We start from the raw sequence: 7,308 nt of genomic DNA, 5'->3' as shown, positions 1-7,308 counted from the left end.
ACCTCTGTCTCCCATGCACCACCATGTTTTAGTTTATATGTATGAGTGCCTTGCCAGCAATCACAGCTGTGTACCATGTGGGACAGCACCCCTAGAAGCCAGAAAAGGCCATCAGATGCCTTGGATTTTGGAGTTATAGAGGGTTATGAGCTGCCATGAGAGTGCTGGCAGTCAAACCCAGGTCCTCTGGAAGAGCAGCCTGCTCTTAAGCACTGGGCCATCTCTCCAGTCCCACCACCATGATTTAAACTGACCAGTTTTTTTATATGTGTTCTACAGGGTAGAATCTGAAGTGTGATTTTTAACCCATGTAGCTGCCCTCAAGGAGCAGAAACTAATATTCTATAGTTGCTCAATGAGAAAACTGATGATAAACACGGCTAACATGGCTACCACTATTGTATTTATCAATTTCAAACAACCATTTGGATTTCACAGTTGCCACCCACATGCTCTTCTGCTGAGTGTTCGCATGCATGACCTCCATTTCCCTCCCACTCACAGGCACCACCTGCTTCTTCATGCTCTGCATCACACAGAGGACTGCCAACAGTGTTGCTCACCTGAAGATCTCCTGCAGGGGAGCTCTGCTTTCCTTGGCTTCTGTGATTCTTGTTGTGCTTCACAGAATACCCTTCTGTCTTTACACAGTCCATGCTGACCCACAGCAATCCCAGACACAGAATCTGCTTTCTTCAGGCAGGTCTAAGCAAAAGCTTACAAAACTCACAACCTATCTCTACTGGAGAGGCATTCATTCTGTAGGTGCAGGCCCATATTGGTCACACACATGCATATACACGCTGATAGGATTACTGATGGTCACACACATGCATATACACGCTGATAGGATTACTGATGGTCACACACATGCATATACATGCTGATAGGATTGCTGATGGTCACATACATGCATATACATGCTGATAGGATTACTGATGGTCACATACATGTATATACACGCTGATAGGATTGCTGATGGTCACATACATGTATATACATGCTGATAGGGTTGCTGAGGGTCACATACATGCATATACATGCTGATAAGATTGCTGAGGGTAACATACATGCATATACATGCTGATAGGATTGCTGGTGGTTACATACATGTATATACACTCTGATAGGATTGCTGAGGGTCGCATACATGCATACACATGCTGATAGAATTACTGATGGTCACATACATGCATATACATGCTGATAGGATTGCTGAGGGTCACATACATGCATATACATGCTGATAGGATTACTGATGATCACGTATTTGTATATACACACTGATAGGATTACTGATGGTCACATACATGTATATACATGCTGATAGGATTGCTGAAGGTAACATACATGTATATCCATGCTGATAGGATTACTGATGGTCACATACATGCATATACATGCTGATAGGATTGCTGGTGGTTACATACATGTATATACATGGTGATAGGATTGCTGCGGGTCACATACATGTATATACATGCTGATAGGATTGCTGCAGGTCACATACATGTATATACATGCTGATAGGATTGTAGCGGTTCACATACATGTATATACATGCTGATAGAATTGCTGTGGGTCACATATATGTATATACATGCTGATAGGATTGCTGGTGGTCATTACGCTCAATGCCTAATCTTGTGTTTTACACCCCCCACTCCCACAATACATCTGAGGCTAGGCAGGTGTTGGCACACCCCAATATAAAAAAGACACTAGTTGGAGGTGGAGTTGGCCGACTGATGGTCAGTGACTTTTTGAAAATAAAGTTTTATTAGAACACAGTCTTAGTGTACAGTTATGGTTGCAGTTCTGCACGGGTGGGGAGTTGTACAGCTGGGACAGAGACTGTGTACCTACAGAGCGGGAAGTGTTTCCTCTCCGGCTCCTCACAATGTTTACCAATATTGATTTTGTGTGTGGTTTTGTTGCACATTTGTTTGGGAGAGAGGGTGTTGCTATGCAGCTCTGACTTCCTGCTAATGAATGTTCTGCAATTGTTTTACCTAAGGTCAATAAAATGGGCACAGTTGCCAGATGTAGCAATTCAAGAGCAAAGGTCTTTGTTTGTATTGGGATGGAATCAAAGGTCTTGGTGGATGCTGAGCACGTGGTCTACTTCTGAGATTCATCTCCCAGCCAACACAGAACTCCTCCAACACAGCCCTCAGTCAACACAGAACTCCAACAACAACGCCTTGTTATTCCACCTCCCTCTTCTCCCCTCCCCCACAGGCCTGCCACATCTACCTCACTCTTAATCTACAATGTAAAATATATTGTAGAGAAAGCGGTCCTTCTGGAGGATATGCACTCTGTAGACAAGCTACATGGATTAGAAGAACAGAATAGTCTTGGGTCACTTTTGTCTGCCTCACCTTGACAACTGGAGATGGAAGTTCAAAGTCTTGGTGCAACTGGCAGGCATCGGTGACCAGTAACTGCTCTACTGCCAGCACAAGTGAATGTTGTGGAAGTAGGTGCCTTAGGAAAGGGCTGCATCAGCCTTCACTCTGGCAGGTGCTTCTTTAAAATGACACCTCCAGGGCTGGGGGTGTGGCCAGTGGCAGAGCATTTGTTTAACATGCTTACCTCTCTGACGTCCATTGGAACTACAAGGGAAGGCAGGAAATGACCCCATTAAACACTAAGTGAATTAGCTGTTAAATGTGCAGGACAAGCAGACAAGCTGGGAGTATATCTGTGTGTGTGTGTGTGTGTGTGTGTGTGTGTGATGGACATGAGCTGGACAGAGGTCAATGTTGGCATCTTTTCCTTGCTTCTCCATTTTATTTGTTGAGTTAGGGTCTGGAGATTGCCCCACTGTCTAGTGAGTCTCCACTATCCTCCTGTCAGAGCTCCTCTTTACTGGGGGATCCCCAATGCTCCTAGTTTTTAAGTATTAAGGTCTTCATACTTAGTAAAACATTTTATCAATTAAGTCATCTCCTCGGCCTCCTAGATTAGTCTTTGATGTCATTTGAATGGCTTGGGAGGAATTCCCTGGCTTTCTGAGCCTCAGTCTCCTTTTCTATAGAATGATGGGATGGTAGGGGCTGTTGTGGAGACAGTGATGGCACACAAGACATTAGCTGTCACAGTCTACAGAAAACTCAGTGTCCTTGCAGGACCAATTCTTCCCATGAGGTAGTACCATCCATTAGTCACTGTCCCTTGACTTGGGGTGGCTGGCCGGAAATGTACTTTTTAAAAATTTTTTGCTTATTATCATTTTTGATTTGGTATGGTAATTTCAAGGGGAGAGACCAACTTGCTACCTTGTGAAACCCTTGGAGACCCAGAAAGGCTAGAAATATCACTGGCATTTGGGGGCTGGAAGGAGCTGCTCCAAGTAATGCCTGTGGTCATAGTTAAAGTGGCATATAATTTATTGTGCAAATTAGGGTATCCTGGGAGCAAAAGCAGGATTATTAAAAAGCCATGTTAGAGCCCAGCAGCTCCTGCTGAGATAGAGCAAAGGCCAGGTTGCCTAACCCTCTGCTGTTAGGCTGCAGGTGTTAATCACCCTGGCCTGCAGTCTCTTGCCCTCAGAAGAAGTGTTTAGGACAGCACAAGGGTATTTACTTAACTCCTTGCTAGTTTTAGGGCTGGGATGCAAGTGCCAGAAACTGTTTTCTGGCCACAGGATTGCTGACTGCAGCTACAGTAGCACAGGGGCTGCCTCAAGAAGAACCGGAGGGAGGAGGAGAAGAAAGAAGCAGCTGCTCTCTCCCCTCTCCCCCACGCCAGGACTGGCCCCCAGCAAGTGGACAGGATCAGAGCGTGCTTATCACACAGGTCATAGGTCACTTTGGTTCTTTGTTCTGGATAATTCCTTTTCTCAAGCTTTTCCAACAGCATTTTCCTGCAGCTATGAGCGCTGCAGGTTCCCAGCTCTCTCTGTCTCTGGGCGTGTCACAGCGGGGTGGGCAGCCAGGGGAATGACTGCAGGTTCCCAGCTCTCTCTGTCTCTGGGCGTGTCACAGCCGGGTGGGCAGCCAGGGGTATGACTGAGGGGAGATAACTGGAGATTCTCTGTAATTCCAAGATTTCAGATCTGCTCATGTTCCGTTCAAGTGGGGGGAGGAGGAGGAAATTATCATTCACCCCAATCCATTTTCATTATCTTCGACAATCCTCTGGCCTCCTAAGGCTGGAGTAGTGCTATTGGTGTGACTCTTGTCCCTAGAGAGGGGGCCCAATGCCTAGCAGAGGCAGGCAGGAGCAGATGCATGTGGCTCTGAAACTGGGAGTTTGCACCTTACCAGGCTGCTTTGTCTGAGTCCATCTTTGTACCCCTTTTCTGCAAAGTAGACAGACCTGACCCCATGTGATTGGAGTGCCAGTGGGGTCAGCCTGGCAAGACTTCCTGCTGAGGATTGGGTGTGAAGGAGGGTGTGAAGGAAGAGAGGCTGCTTCTCTCTGTGGGAAATGAGAGTTCCAGGGGCTGGATTATGGCTTGAGTCTAACAGAAACAAGCAAGACTATGTGAGGTAGCCCAGGAGAGAAGTGGAAACCGGCAGGAAGCTGGGGAATACAGGGGAGAGCCTTGTGATTTAAACACTTTGTCTCAAAATGGATTTGGTGGCCCGCACTCACAGTCCCAGCCCCTCAGGAGGTCATTTGAGCGACACAGCCAGATACTATCAAAGCAAAGCAAAGAAAGAAAAGTTGTCTTCTGCTGAGCATGGTGGGAGGTCTTTAACCCTTGCACTGAGGAAGCAAAGGCGGGAGGAGCTCTGTGTGTTGGAGGTGAGCATGGGTGGTCCACTCAGTGAGGTCCTGGCTAGCCTGGTCTACATAGTGAGATCTGTCTCAAAATATTTTTTTCTTCTGCTGAGATTTCAGTGCACGCATGAGGACAGAACAGAGAGGTGAGAGTTTTAGGGGCCACTTCAGAAATGAGTTTAGGTGTTCACATGAATCCATGCCTGCAGCAAGGTAGGCCAGAGATGAATCTCCTGCTTCAGCTCGGTCCCTCCAGGCCTCCAGTGCCCTTTGCTAACCCTTGGAGGCTCTAGCTCAAGGGGAGGCAGCCGCTCCTCCAACAGGGTATCTCAGGGCAGTTATCTAACTCACACCCGCATTGTCAACACCTCAAATAGTCCCCCCGAAATACCAGGCAAGAATTTCTTAGGTGCTGGGTGGGGATGGTGAGGCCAGAAGACTGCAGGGACTGGAAAGCTGATACCCTGGTTCAGCAGCCTTGGGGTAGCTTGTGTGAGCACCCAACCCAGGAGCTCCACCTTTCAGGCCCTGCCTTCCCTCCATCCAGCCCTAGGAGAGCTCGGCCCAGTCAGACAGCCTCAGATGACTGGCGCAGTAGTGCTGCCTTGGGAGAACCGGAGAGCCGGGAATCAGGGTGCAGAGGGAGGCTTCTGGAACCCTGAAAGGAAAACGGCACAGTCCTCCCTCCAGTGCTCATGCGGGAAACACAGCCCGAGTGGAGGGGGCTCCAGTGCGGCCTCCTCCTTTTCAATAATCGGTCTCTGCCTTGTGTCTGGCAGCCGGTCCCCCCACTGCTCAGACGGCTGGTCCCCAGTCTGTCTGCCCCTCCCGCCCCGCCCCTTACTGGCCCCTCCCCCGTGAAGTCAGACCCCGCCCCGCCGCCCGGTGAGGCCCCGCCCCCTGCTTCGGTAGGGCCCAGCGGTGCGGGAGGTAGCGAAGCTGGGGTGCCACACGGAGTCCAAGCGCGGTGATTGCGGCCGGGGCGGGCTGGCGGCGCGGGGCTCCAGGGCGCGCGAAGTTGTTAGGGTTCGGCGCGGCCCGCTAGGCAGACGGGGCCGGGCCTCGATCGGATTCCCAGCTGGGTGGGAGTCTGGGGACGCCCGGGGAGGGGAGAACTCTCAGGGGGTGTGGGGAGGTGGGAGGTGGGAGGTGGGGTCGGGGGAGGGTGATAGAGGAGTGGCGGGAAGGGGCCAGGACGTGAGGAACTAGTTACCGCGCCCCCGGCCTCTTGTTGTGGGTCATCGAGGTCTCTAGAATGTGGGGCTGCAGGACGGTGGACCTCAGCCGCCTACGCCCCAACCCAGGGATGGTAGACTCTAGATGCCACAGGAAAGGAGATCCCCTCCGGAACCGTCAGGGATCCCGTAGACCGGCTGGGGACGGTTCGCCCAGGGCCGCGGTCTGGGCCTGTCTACAGACCCGCTGGAACCCCCAGCTATTCCTCAGGTTACTTCTGGCTGAGCGGCTCTCAGAGTGACAGGGCTCTGGCACACCACTAGATCTGAGATGTAGCCCATCTGTGCGCTCAAGTTTGGGCCTTTAAAAAGCTTTCATGTGGTTGGGGAAAAACAAAAAAGCCTCAACGAGCAACAGCTTGTGACAGCAGCGATTGTAGCTGTGCATCATGGACCAGAGTCTTGGGTCTCTTCTGTCTATTATGAAAGATACTGATCTCTTCAGCGTCGTTCTCCAGATGACTGGAGAAGTTGGCAGTCGGTATCATAAGTAAGCTCTCCTCCAAGCTGGAATGATCTTGCCTCTTCACACTTTGGGCAAGAATGCAGCAGTTTACCTTTCTTCGCTCAGGGAACTAAGGATGCCTTCTTGACCTGCTTGACCTTCTGTGTGTGTGTGTGTGTGTTTTCCAGGAGCGATCAGTAGGAGAGGGATTGTGGAGTATCTCAAACAGTGGACTTGCAAATCATTTATATTTAGCTGAGGAACGCAGGCAGGAGTCAGACAATCAACACTTCCTATATCAGCCTGGTCCTGGTGCTCGGTGTGGCTGAGTCCAGAGTTGGGGGAGGGGGAGTGAGAGAGGAAGGACATTGAGATATATACAACTCCAAGTGTCACTCAGTTCTAATTGAAGACCTACTTGCACAAGGCCAGGAACAACAGGAATGCTTTACAATGGAGTGTCCTTGTCTTTTCTTCTATTTGGTCTGCTTAGAAGGGCTCTTGAAATCTGCGAACAGAGATGTAATATTAATATTAATAACTAGTGTTCATGTGGTAATTTATGGCAAGCCAAATGCATCTGCCACATACGCTGAATCTCTACATGTCCTTGGGGTCTTACTTTTACCCGCCGTATTGGTTAGGGAGATGTCACTAGAATGAATTATCTTCAGTGTTACAAAACTTTACTGAGAGAGAAGTAGGGCTGGGTCTGGAAGCTTCTCAGTGTGCCTGTCTGTCTCCATCTTTCCTGAGCCGATCTGCTCCCTCCCTTCAGCCATGTGTGAAGCCTTGGGCAAGTTTCTGTCCATCCCTGCTCCTCATTTTGGAGGACCAGGTTGAAAGTCTGCAGGCCCTCTTCCAACAGCACCTAAACTAACAGCGTAGCATGAT

General features: G+C 49.6%; 2 long non-coding RNA genes across 4 annotated transcripts in view; one reads left to right on the top strand and one right to left on the bottom strand.

The window, feature by feature from the left end:
• The first annotated feature begins 3,223 nt into the window (after positions 1-3,223).
• Positions 3,224-7,308, top strand: part of LOC143438663 (uncharacterized) — a 15,326-nt gene continuing 11,241 nt past the window's right edge. For all 3 annotated transcript variants that reach the window (XR_013107371.1, XR_013107370.1, XR_013107369.1), the window contains exon 1: positions 3,224-3,804. This is a non-coding gene — a long non-coding RNA (uncharacterized LOC143438663). The remainder of the gene's footprint in view (positions 3,805-7,308) is intronic.
• The window catches only part of LOC143438664 (uncharacterized), a 27,858-nt gene continuing 26,731 nt past the window's right edge, over positions 6,182-7,308 (bottom strand). The window contains exon 3 of the long non-coding RNA XR_013107372.1: positions 6,182-6,922. This is a non-coding gene — a long non-coding RNA (uncharacterized LOC143438664). The remainder of the gene's footprint in view (positions 6,923-7,308) is intronic.

Source organism: Arvicanthis niloticus, chromosome 25 (genome assembly GCF_011762505.2).
Source record: "Arvicanthis niloticus isolate mArvNil1 chromosome 25, mArvNil1.pat.X, whole genome shotgun sequence".
NCBI lineage: Eukaryota > Metazoa > Chordata > Mammalia > Rodentia > Muridae > Arvicanthis > Arvicanthis niloticus.
The sequence above is the reverse complement of the archived record's forward strand: the minus strand, read 5'-3'. Positions and strand labels throughout refer to the sequence as shown.